Source organism: Mustela nivalis (genome assembly GCF_964662115.1).
Source record: "Mustela nivalis genome assembly, chromosome: 1".
NCBI lineage: Eukaryota > Metazoa > Chordata > Mammalia > Carnivora > Mustelidae > Mustela > Mustela nivalis.
In genome coordinates, this window is record NC_139020.1 from 99,549,345 (window position 1) to 99,562,907 (window position 13,563).

The 13,563-nt window shown below is 38.3% G+C and overlaps 1 protein-coding gene across 1 annotated transcript in view; it reads left to right on the forward strand.

Moving 5' to 3' along the window:
- The first annotated feature begins 7,670 nt into the window (after window positions 1–7,670).
- KCNMB2 (potassium calcium-activated channel subfamily M regulatory beta subunit 2) overlaps window positions 7,671–13,563 on the forward strand; it is a 237,484-nt gene continuing 231,591 nt past the window's right edge. Inside the window, exon 1 of the mRNA XM_082728563.1 lies at window positions 7,671–8,112. The gene's annotated coding sequence lies outside the window, so the exon portion shown is untranslated. The remainder of the gene's footprint in view (window positions 8,113–13,563) is intronic.

Sequence of the window (13,563 nt, forward strand, 5' to 3'; positions counted from 1 at the left end):
CCAAGACTTCGCTTTTAGGTTACAAATTTCTGGGGAGTTTTTCCTTCTAAACTTGTATGATTGGTATTTAAATTTCCCTGCCAAAGTGATGACTTTATAGAATGCTTACCCAGTGTTGTCTTGCACAAGAGAATGGTCATTTTCCATCTCCATAGTAATAAACCAATGTTTTAAACAAGGATTTATGTATTCTATACTTTTGTTTTGACTGACTGACTGACTTTTTATTATACATTTACCAGACATAGTTGGGTAATGTTATCAGCCTTGTCCCTATCGAATGCTTTGTGGTGAGCTTTAGGGATGTAGGCTCTGACACATGTCTCAATGATTTTGGGTTATTCTGAATTTCCTTCCTTATCTTGTATACTTTCTGATATTTCAGGCTCACTTAAAAAGAATATATACCCTGTTTAACCACCAGTCCGTGATCCTAATTGAAAACAATTTTAGAATTAGTATACTTTTTAAAAGACAAATTAGGAATAGCATTAAAATCTATCTACCACCACACCCCATACACACACAATCTGAGTTACTTCAGTGGCAGGAATTAAAATATGAACTCCTGCATAAGTTAAGATTTGATTGAACGGAATTTTGGCAGGATGTTGATCTGATTTGTATGAGAGACACGTAAGAACTACCGAATTCTTAGAAAGGTAACAAACTCCATTTTCATATAACAAGCAACAAAATTCTCCTCTTACTTACCAAGAAATCATATGCTCCCATCTTTCTGTATTAGCATCACTTGTGCTCACAAAGGGTATGGTCTCTGTTCATTTTGACAAATGCCTCAAGAGTTCCTTGAAGACAAAGGAAGTTCCAGATTTCCACTGATTTCCACTTCATAAAAATATTGTGTATGCTGAACTTATCTTAAAAATTCCAGGTTTAATGATGTTGGAAAAGCAATTCTACTTATTTATACCTGTGCTAAAAACTTTACAGAACATGAAAATTCAAAACTCCTGCCTCCAAAATCTTTAAGCAAATTGATTTTCAGAAAGTCACACCAGATTTAAATTGTGGATTTGTGACTACAACAGCATCTCCTGGAGGTAGGAATATCCTAGGCTTTAAAGGCTACCACTGGGAAGAGATTCTGCTCTGAGCAGTAAGAACAACATGAATGGAAGCCCTAGACATCGCAAGAATTCCTCACTTTCCCTCCCCACCCCCATGATGAGAATAAAAACATTTCCACTTCAGGAAATTGAAACAAAAATTCTCACATTAATAACCCTCTTCCTTGCCTCCTTCCTTTTCCCTCTTTTCACCGGGCTCCTGACTTCCACTTCAGTCTCACAAGCAAAATGAAGGGGAAATAAACTTCTCTGTGTGAAAAAGAGAAGAACAAAGTCCCCTCTTCGCACCACAAGGACTACCCTGCCATGGGGAGGGCGTGCTGTGGTGGAACCTTGAAAATGGTACAACTTTGAAGAGAGCAGCTTAGCAACACACCAAGAGCCTTTGAAATGTTCAGACATTTCAGGCCAATGATACAGATGTGGGAATCTGTCCTAAATACATATAACCAGAGATGTAGCCTAAGACTTACATAAAAAGGCTGTCCGTAAAGCATCATGTTAAAGAAAAAACAAATAACTTGTATGTTCAATAACAGGTTTTTTTTAAAAATAAGAGAAGATCCATATGACAAAATAGTATGCATCCCTTTAAAAAATTTGAAGATTTAAAAATAACATTGACAATGTTATAAACTGAAGGAGAAAATTAACATGCAAATGCACATATGCAACATAATCTTGGGTTTTTAACTATTAGTAGAAATCACCTGTGGATTATAGGATCACAGGACACTTTTGTTTATAATTTCTATATACTCCAATTTTGCCATCACAAGCGTATGTCCTTTTTTAAATCATCATCAGAGTCATCAGAACTGAACAGTGTTTTGTATGTAAGGAGAAGAGGGGGACATGCAGTGAAGCCGCTGTCATATCTAAACTTGTTATGACATCCTTGATAAAAGTAACTTCACAAATACATTTCAGTATACAAATGTATTTGTTGAGATCCATTTTGCTGATTCTTAGTCAAAGTAAATTATGGAACGTGGAAATATTTATTAGAAGTTTCCTAGTCTAACACCGAGTAAGCATTTAGAAATTTTCCAGCTAGGAAAGGTGTAATAGATTTATCAGGATTTTGCTGTGGTTCTGTAAAATAGGACCTTTTACAGTCAAATGTTCAAGTGTTTTTTTAAGGCTTTCTTTCCCCACCCTAAGAATCTAGCCACATAAAGTGAGTTGTTAAAATATACAAATGAGTATAAACATCAACATACATGCAAATCTTTGTCCTTTGTACTGAATCTTGGAGTCTTCTGCATAAAAGGGATGTATTTGTCTCATTTGGTTTTTAAGACAGAGGTTTTCCAATTAACTTACACTGAAAGCAGGAGGTATTGCACCTAATGCTATAAGGTGTACGTACTACTGCAGCGCCGTAAGTCGTAATGATAATAATAATGATAATCACGGCAAGTAGCGATCATCTTCTCATTGGTTGCACACAGATCCACTAAGCCCTGAGTGTTACCATGCTATGGTACCTGTTTCCAGTAAGCAGGAAAATTGCCGCTAGGCCCTGGGAAGTAGGAAAATCCAAATGAAATAAAACTCCAATTGTCACTGTTCTATTTTATGGTTTATTTTTAAGCTGATTTATGTCCAATACTCTGACAGCCTTCAGAAGGATGGAAATGCAGCCCCAGTAAGCTGTCTGGCAAATCCAACAGCTCAGCCAAAGAATGATGGCTTCAGAAAGTTGGCGAAACTAGCTTGTGCCAGTGCTCTCTCGTGGGCATCCAGGCGAGGCTCAGGCATCTCTATCTGTGTTTGCTAGGAGGGGCATGGTAGAGAGGATTTTTTCTCCTATTCTGAAAATTCAAATAAATTCACTGAGGCACATATATTATATAATCTTCTAACTCCTCTTCCCCTTTCAACTACAAGCATAAAGAATGGCCATTTATGGGAATCTGGAAAAAGGACTAAGCGATGACAGAAGGGGATAGGAGTTTCTGCAGGACTTTCTCTAATTTTTAAGCAGACAGAAATGCAGTCAAAAAATTCAGAAAGAGAGGGGCGCCTGGGTGGCTCAGTGGGTTAAGCCTCTGCCTTTGGCTCAGATCATGATCTCAGGGTCCTGGGATCCAGCTGAGCAGCTGAGCGGGGCATTGGGCTCTTTGCTCAGCATGGGGCCTGCTTCCCCCACCCCTCTCTCTGTCTGCCTGCCTCTCTGCCTACTTGTGATCTCTGCCTGTCAAATAAATAAATAAAATAAAATCTTTTTTAAAAATTTCAGAAAAATGACCCAAACCATGGCCTTCCTAGGTAGATTTGTGATTCTAGGCCCATAGACCAGAGAGTCCTGTTTGACTGCTGCTGACATTAACAAGTAATTAGAGTCAGTGTCCATTCTGTAGCTGGCAGAATTGTAGAAATCTATAGTTTATCTTTTTAAAAGGTTTACCAACTCTACCTTAAAATCATAAAGAGCCACAAAAAAAAGCAAAATCAAAAAAGTGAAAAACCCGGCATGAATATATGCCAGAAAGAAAAAAAATAATATGGCAGAAAGCTCCAATTTATATTTTATAAAGGTTAAAAAGATTCTTCTGGTGCTTATATTTCTGAATATTTCCGGACAAATATTCGGAGCTAGGTATAAACTTCCATGAAATAAAAATTGTCTGGATTGTGCATTAGAAGACCTACTTACAGGCGAAGTCATCTTAGGGAAATCATTTGACCTACCTCACCCTCAGTCGCTCCAGATGGAAATGGGACAATTCATATTTGCCCTGCCTCCCACTAACTTTGTTCTGACTGATCAAATATGAGGTCTGTAAATATTTATCAATGTAAAGTTTTAGAAACTATCATTTCCTTACTGATTTTTTTTTTTTTTGCCTCTAATCAAAAGGAAAATCTTTATGAAGAGTGAGGTAGACCAAGGCAAGACATTTCACTGTCTTGGAAATCAGACGTGCGCTTTAAATGTCAGATTGTCTTCAATTTTTTTCTTGTCATGATTTTCTAGGGCCAAAATTTCATGTTTATACTAGAGAGTGCCTCTTTCAAGGATCTAAACTTGGACTTCAGTGTGAGTCAGCTTCAGCATTCACAGAAATATAACAGGAAGGAAGTGGTTTCTACAGTAACTTTCCTGTTGTTCCTAGAAAAGTAGTCACAACAATGGAAAAGCAGTTACTCAGAGCATGAATTATATACTCCAAAATATAATTAGCTCTTGTATCTGGAACAGATAGCTACACTTTCTTGTTATGTATCTATCAATTTTTTTATTTTAATAGTGATGACTCATAATGAAATTATGCATTCATCGTTCCATTCATTAAATGGTTTCACTTGCAGGCTGTGCACGTAAACTGCAAATTCTTTGCCTATGTGAACACATCACTCACCCAGGCTCCGGTTCTCCACCTAATATTTGTTAACATACACAAATTCTTTCCAGACAAGTTTTTTTTTTTTTTTTTTTAATGTGCAGTCAGAGAGCAGATGCTGTTGAAAATGTTATCAAGTTACAGATGCACAGGGTACTCCGGCTAAATGTGTTTGGCAATATAGCTCTGAAATATCACTTCAGTTCCTGCCTTCTGTTGTCCCAAACTTCATCCTCCAGGGAACCATCCAAAACAGCAATGCGAAGAATGACTAAATTCAATCCTCAGATCAGCTGTTTCCAAAATGGTAGAACATGCTTTTCAACAAATTCAGCATCAGTTTTTCCCTTGTTGAAAAAGGTGTGAGCTCCAAACACTTTATTATCTGAAACTTTTTTACAGGGGGAGAACTAAAATGCATGTGGCATGTGATCCAGAAAACAAAGCAAGCAAGAAATTCTATCTTCTGTGATTGCAGAGGAGAACTTCTCTTCTACACCGCGCTCTCTTCCTAGTGGCACCTCCTTCTCTCCTTCTCTTCTCACCCTTGCCCTCCCTTCGCCCCTCCTCTTTCCCATTGGACCATGTCCTTCCTCATGGCCCTCTCTCTCACTGCTCGGGTCTGAACTAGCACTGATCTCAGCAATCAGTTTGCAAAGAACTAGGCTCCTCATCACGGTCACTCCAGTCTTACAATAGCACTTTTACCATCTCATTTTACACTAGACCCCAAATGGGCTCACAGAACCAAGGGTCAAAATCAAGCCTCCTTATTTCAAAGTCTGTGTCCTCTTCTGACACCAGCCCACCTCAAGAAATCCCCTTCCTCCCTCATAGCTCCCTCTCCTTTTTCTTTCCATCCCTTCAACTTCCTTTCCTTATTCTCTGCTCCTCCTCTATGACCCCCAACAAACCACCTTCCAGCCAAGGCCACTCCCATCTGATGGGTGCTTTCAGTAACCCCCCTCATCTTTAGAGAGGTCATGTAATCTTTTCCCTGCCAGGGACAGAGCCTCCCTAAAGCAGCACTTACCATCTCCACCCCAAACCTGCCCTCTCCCTCCATCCTAGGATCCAAATCTCATCCATTTGTCTCCTGTAAGAGTAGCAACTACTTCTTGAACTAACCATGCATAGGGCTGGAGGGAAATATCCAAATGGGGAGTTTTTTGACACTCTCTCTCCCTAACCCCCCTCCATCTCCCTCTCTCCCTTTCTCTCAGCACAAATGATACATGGTGTTGCTAATTGTTTTTGTCATGTTAAGTACTTTTTAACATTTAAAGAAAATATTTGAGATATTCAATTTATACTACTACTCTCCATCATTGTTAAAGAGCATGTCATAAATCCTTTCCCTGAGGAATAATCCTTTCATTACAAATTATTGGATGATATGCCTGCATATATAAAAAGAGGATTTTCACATATCCTGAAGAATTGTCTCCCAACAATTTCATTTTGGAGTTTTTGTGTTCTCCCTTCAGTGGTGTCAGTTACTCCAATTAAAAACTGAGGCACTAAAGACAATAATTTTGTATTCCCCAGACTCCTTACAACTGTGAAACTTTAATTACTCTGGTAGGAAATAGTTTCTTGGGGCGCCTGGGTGGCTCAGTGGGTTAAGCCGCTGCCTTCAGCTCAGGTCATGATCTCAGGGTCCTGGGATCGAGTCCCGCATCGGGCTCTCTGCTCAGCAGGGAGCCTGCTTCCTCCTCTCTCTCTGCCTGCCTCTCTGCCTACTTGTGATCTCTCTCTCTGTCAAATAAATAAATAAAATCTTTAAAAAAAAAAAAGGAAATAGTTTCTTTTGAATGATCATGAGGCTAGTGGAAGGTTTTAGATATGGAGTACCAAAAATAAATAAATAAATAAAAATAAATTTTTAAAATACCCCCCATTTGAGGAACAACAGATGTGAAAAGTGGAAAAAAAAAATTCTTCTCTGTCCTACCAACATAATGGGAACAGAATTTTTTATTAAAATTCAAATTACAGTATTTTGTGATTTTGGTTTTGCCTCCGAGAAACCATTCATTCATTCAGAATGAAACATGGTTATGGTTTGTGATACAAGATTTTCCCACTAAATCACTTTATTCCTGAGAAGAAATTGTGACCAGTTAAGTAATAACTAAAATTCACATACAATCAAGGCATATTCAACTGACAACCAGGAATTAAAAAAAAAAAAAAAAGCAAAAAGCAAACAAACAAAAAACAAAACAAACAAAAAACATCTTTCTTTTATCAGACATGAAAGCAATTCAGATACTCAGTTCTTACATACAATCAAATAATGAAACTGTGACCATAATACTACTTCCAGATAACAAAACCACTGGCAATTAAATAATGGTGATTTACAATCATTCCCTTTGGGCTTTTGTTTTGTAGTAGGTTTTGTGTGCTCATTAATCACTCCCAGGTTTAAATTCCATAAATTTAAATTTAAACTATACATTTCAGTCCCTATTCCATCTGCCACCCTTCCTCAGCCCCTCTGCTGGAGCGACCACTCAGTTTCCATAGCAACTACTACATAACTATTGCTCCTGGGATAGCAGGAGGGGTGAAAGAACAGTAGGGGAAAAAGTACAAAATCTGGGTATTTGAAGCAGAACACATTCTCTACATTAGTGTGAACTACCAAGAACTTTTTTCTGTCCCCTATTTGGAAAAGTACTTAGCAACTTGCCTGAGTAGCACTTCCAGCCTCATCGCTGACCAGTGGTAAGAAATCCTTCTTCCATCTTCCATGGTCATGACTGCCTAGCATGGATCGCCCCCTCCCCTTTCACCCACCTTTAGTTCTCTGCACTTTGTCAGCAGGGCACACACGATTGCTACAAAGTGGACCACAAAGCTCTATAAGCATGAAATAATGAATGTGTCCATTAATCCACTCAGCCCATTTGATACATCATTTGAGATTTTGCATACAGGCATACTCTGAATCCTACCTCAGTAATCATAAGGAACGTTTTCTTACCAGGATTGATTCTCTTGTCTAACTCCAGAGAACACTCATTTTTGTAACTGGGGAGAGCAGGAGTCCCTTGTTGGGAGTGGAAGAATTGTCTGGGGAGCCCTAAAGTGTTTATTCCCAACTTCAGCTTCCACGGAAAAATACCATTTGCACAAGGAATTCTTCCTCCTGTAGTTGTAGAGGATCTGGAAATCCGATCCAGTAGGCAGGGTGGTGTCCGCCTCTGTCTCCTAAGGAAGTCTGAGCCCTCTCTCCCTTTTTAATATGAGAATTCGAAAGCAGTGGGAAGTGATGTTGGACCTATCACAGCATTGCTAACAGACAGCCTATTACAGTATTTAATAAAAACAGAAACAGCATGCCTATCATAGGCTAATAAATTCTACCTCCTGCACGCTTTAAAAACAGTATGAAGCAGCTTTAACGGAGCTTCTGATAACTAATTTCAAGCATGGCTGTCTAGCGTGCCTGTCACTCCTATTGTCCTCCCAAACTCTTTCAGACATTTTGAGCAGAGAGTATTAAAGCTATGAGTTAGCAAGGGTTGTGACATTAATGGTCCAGAAAGGCTTTAGGCACGCGAGGCAATGATGATTACCGGTGGCTACTTGGAGGACTGCACTGGATCGCTGTCATTAAAAATTAAGCGTGGCTTTTGAGGAAGATGTGACAACTACCGGAGGTAGGATTTGCATGTAAAACAAAGGAATCTGTTGCTGTTTCGGGCTTTTGTTTGCTGTGTGCCTTGTGGGTTGTGAATTGCAGGCAGGTGCGGAGTGAGAGCAGGAAGGGGAGAGAGGGGAGTGGGGGACAGATCAGCTTAAAGCAAAACACAGTGGATAGTATTATATTTTATGGCAGAAATGCCTCGAGGACAAACTGGCTCCAGGCTCGTAGTCTGCTGAGTGTGCATTCCACGTTGCTTTTCCCTTGGAGTAGAATGCTTAGAGGTCACGGAAAAAACAGTTTGCTTATCTGTGGTGCCAGCTGGGCTGTTGGTGGGGTTGGGTGAAGACTTTGTAGGTGGGAAGCATAAAGGTCTAAGAAAATTTAAGAAGAGGAAGTGGTCGTTAAGACTTGAAACCTGTTAGATAAATATTTTATTCTCACGGTCAACGCGCTTTGATAGCCAGAGTCTAATTTTGAAAGGGGGAAATTGAAAGATTACAACGAATTTCCCTGATAAAGAAGTACTTCAGATTTCATTTATTATCAAAGAAAATTGGGTACCTTCGTCCATTTTGCATATTGAAAGGCTGATCCACACTGTTTGTATTAACGGTTTTGTTAAAGCAGAGCAGGAGTTTTAGATTAAAAGAAGGGGCTTTCTCTCTGTTCCTGCTCCTGCTTTTAGATTAGACTATGGCCAGGCTGCAGATAGAAAGAGTGATTCGTTAGAGGTTATGGACTTGACGTTGTACCTTTTTTTTGCTTCTCCTTTTTTTAATGAATACCATAAAAGCACAATTCTCCTTGAAAGATGAGAGGGCAGTTGGGTTCCAAAGTCGTGCAGCTAACGAGTGGATTTGCAGAGGAACTTACACTGCTTTGTACTTTATTATGGGATTGGTATAGCTTGATCAGAAAAGGCAATGTCAGGAAATCATAAGTTGAGATTTTTAAAGCAAAAATGCAATGGTCAGAAACTAATGTTTCCCCAACTTGACCTATGGTGCAAGTTTCAGCATTTGTCATTGCATATGACCCTCATGAGAAGTGCCAGAAACGTAGTGAGTGAATTTCTCAGTGCTATTGCGTTATTTCCCCCAATGGACTTCCCAAACTCCAAAATGTAAAGATGTTGCTTTAGATTTTGAAAAACCCTAGGTTCTGATGCACTGATTTGATTATAACAAATAATAAAGATTCATTGAATAATTGTATATTTATAAAAGGATGTAATATTCTTCTAAAACTTTGATATTAATGCAGTATTAACCAGGAAAAAGTGAGAGACAGTTGTGTTATGCTTGTTTTCAGCTAAATATTGGAGTAAAAGCTAAGTAGGGCTTTTTCTCTTGTCTAATGCAGTTGAGTTTGCACACTTGTGAGCGTCTGTATATATACTGCCATTCACAAAGTGAAATCATTGCCCTGTAGGGTATGGCATCTACGCTTAAAGTTGTATGTCACATTTTTTCTAATAGTATGATTAATATTATGGAACCAGACCAACTCTCCTGTCTAGTTGTTTATGTGACCAAGAGTACATGTCCATGAAACGACTGTATAAAATTTCTGATGCAACTGATTACTGTGACATAGTTTTCTGCCTCTGTGTGGCCAGTGCAATGTGTGACCTTGACCTTGTAAAGTCCCATCCTCTAGCCAATTGTGCTCACCAGTCCAGAACCCATATATAACGAGAGCTTGTGATACACAAACAGAAATACACACACACTCTTTACATGCTGCTGTGAGAAGTTTACAGCTGAATATTATTTCTACTGTTTTCATTAATTATATTGATTTGAAAGAGATTTTCACGGCTCTTGTCTTGCCAATATCTTCTGAATCTAATCTCACCATTTATGTTAGAATCAGTCTGTGCCATAAAGTTGTCAACAGGAGAAATTATTTTGCTATCATCATGCTCATAACACTTTACTGATAAACTAAAATAACTTTTCACAATTTTCACAGATTTATGAAAAAATTTGTACATTAAATCTTCAAGGTATATATGTCTAGATTGGACCCCACAATATGAAAAATACAGGGGGAATATGGAATTTATTTTCTTTGTAAGATGTGGGGAAAACCAAACTAAGCAATTTAGTCAAAACAACCTACCTGGTATCACAAACTAATTTCACGACTTCTTTATATTGGTAGATATCAACCAAAGCACTTACACATACTTTTCCCTTTCAGTTTGTGCTATCATCTAGTAGTGAAAAACCAGCAATTCTCCAGCTATCCAAAAAACAAGTCCAGAATCACCCTGGCATAAAAAAAAAAATAATAAGCAAAGCTTTAGTCAGCCTTGTTTTCTCAGTCCCCACGAGGAACACAGCCAACGTATCAGTCACCAAGACACAATTTACCAAGTTCACAATCACCCTTATTCTCTGTCTCTCTCATACACACACACACACACACACACACACATCATTCTACTTTAGTGGCTGATATTGGACCAGACATTTCTCAAGCTAACACAATCTACTCTTCGATCAGCTTTTTCCTCTTCTCAAAAGATGGTAACAAACGAATCTTCCAAAAATAGTCTTGCTATTATATCAAATTTTAAAAGACTGTAATAATGTATATAAAATATAATCCTAGTTTTTATACATATGTGTGTACAAAAAAAAACTAGAGAAAACTATATCAAAATGTTAGAAGTTCTCTTAGTGTGTATTATGGGTGCATTTTATTCTCTTTATTCATTTATAGTTACTAATTTTTTTTCAAAAACCTGGTATTGTATTAATAGTCACAAGGAGACTTCAACAGTTTTATTTCCTTTTGTGACCAGGTTGCCCTCTCTTCCCCATTATCATGCTTCGTATCTTCACTTCAAATTCACCCCAAATTCTAAAGGCATTTGTTGGTCTGAGCAAGATTGGGCAGAAAGGCTATTCTCCTATCAGAGCCTCTTTGTTCTTGGGTTTCTTGATTGGCACATCACAAAAAACTTGGCATCATCCTCTCTAGTAGACTGATACCTCCTAATTCTTAACCCAGTTTTACCAGAAAAGGAGTGAATATGTGCACACGTGTGTTTGTGTGTGTGTGTGTGTGTGTGTGTGTGTGTGTGTGTAAAATTCTCCCTACTTTATAGGTAGAGAATTTTTCAATCTCCTTTGCTGGCTCCTAATTGTCTTCTAAATCTTGAAGTGTTGGAGTGCTCCATGGCTCAACTGGAAATGTCTTCTATATCTACACTTACTCCCTAAATGACTCCAACCTCATCTCAAGATCTTAGAAACTATCCATAGACAGAGAGCTCACAAATTCTAATCCCGAAGCTGGAATTTTCCCCTATCCTCCAAACTTATAAATTCAACTACCCATATAACATTTCCACATAAATGTCTTATACGCACTTCACACAATATGTTCAAAGCTGAACTTCTGAATTCCCACACAAAATGTCCTCCTGCCCTATTTACCTTTATGTGTAAATGGACACATCACTCTTCCACTTGCTCAGAAGATAAATTCTGGAATCCTCTTTGAATCTTTTCTCCCCGTCACGCAGAACAGAAAATTCCATTGCTTCTACCTTCAAACTGTACCTAGAATTTGATTATTATTCCCACTGCTACCACTCTGGGCAAGTCAACACCAACCCTCAGATTATAGCAGTATGCTCACCATTCATTGAGCTTTTGCTTTTGTCTCCCCTGCTTCCACACACACACCTTCTATTCTGTATCCAACACCAGTGGCTGTTTCAGTGTTGAAGTTAAATCATAGTATCTTTTGCTTGAAAGCCTCCAACATCTTCTCATCTGACTACAGATAAGGGCAAGATCCCCACAGTGGTCCACAGGCTATGTGTGATCAGTCCAGGGTTCTTTCCTCACCCCCTTGCTTTCCATTCTCCCTTCAGCCCTTAACTTCAGCCACACTGGCTTTCTGACTCTTCCTCAAACCTTCCATGTACTCTCAAACCTCAAGGCCTATGTCCACTATCTCGAAAAATTTTCCCTTACACAGCCACATTACTCAGCCTCCCACTTTCTTCAGTTCTTTGCCAAATGTCCCTTGAACAGAGAAGACTTCCCTAAAACTCTTAAATCATACCCTCTTGCATGCTTCCTATTCCAAGTCACTGCTTTTTCTCCATGTATAAAAACAACTATATGTTGTTTTTAATTGTCTGTATCTCTCCTGCTAGAATGTAAACTCTATGAGAACAGTGACTTTGTTATATTCCCAGGTTTATCTATAGCATCAGTTGTCAAATGAATAAACTGATGAATATAGGAACTGAATATTCATCCCCATCAAAACCCATCAGTAACATTAGGCTCCAAGCATACGTTTATCAACCTGAGGGTCAAAGCTGTGTCAAAATGCCCTGTTGCTTTTTCCAAAGAGAAAGATATTGAACACCTTGAGGAAAGTCAAGGAGATTTATCAAGATGATTTTCTTTCTCCTCTCTACACAGGAGGGAAAAAAATATCACATCACTGATTCCAATCTATGTCAAAGCAAATAAAAATTCAATTTGCCTGAATTTGATCTTATCCAAAGATGACTTCTTTTTCAAAAAGACATCTCACAGATCTGTACAAATAACTACGGACATAAACCTGTTCTGTATTTTTTCTTCTCTCTGTTAGGGACGAGAGAAGGGATGGCAATACCAGGTTGGAAGATACAACTGGGCTGAATACCCCTTTCTGAGCATACAAGCCCCAGTAATTTATTTGGCTATAGGAATCAACTAACAATAACTAACAATAATACTAGTCATTTACATTCCATTTATTGCTCTCAAAATCAGGATGGTTAGTTTCATGGTCTTGTTAATCATGAACTCTCTAACATTCATTAAAGTACATATCTTCAAATAATTAAGGTATAATTAAATGATCTTATTGTCCAAATTGGTTATAAATAATAGAGTCCAATATTTCTAGAAGGTTCCATAGTCTAGAAAGGAAGTGTGATGTGAAAAAGACACAGCGTCTAAGACAAGCACAAGCTGTAGGAAAAGATAGGCTTGATCTGACTCTCAACTTCTCTACTTCATATTTATGTGACTAGGGGCAAATTTTAAAAATCTTACAGTTCAGTTACCTCATGGGTACCTCTTTGGGTTAGAGATTAAATGTGATCATGTGAATCAGTGCCTTGTTAGAGTACTTGGCACAGAGGAGATGCTTAAAAAGTAATAGTGTCCTTATTGTTATTGTCATTTTATCCTCACAGTATGCCTGAATCCTAGATACCATACTTAACCATTGAACAGCTAGGAAAACTAAGATGTAAAAGTTACTCAAACTCCGCAAGGTCAAAGAACTAGTAAACTATCGAAATTTACTCTCCCTTCAGCCATAGAGACTCCTCACAGATAGAATGACAGACTAACCTTCTTTAACATATCTAGTGACTAAAGGCTGCCAGTGATTAGAGGAATTTTATTTAAAAGACAGAATCTGAAGAAAAGATTTT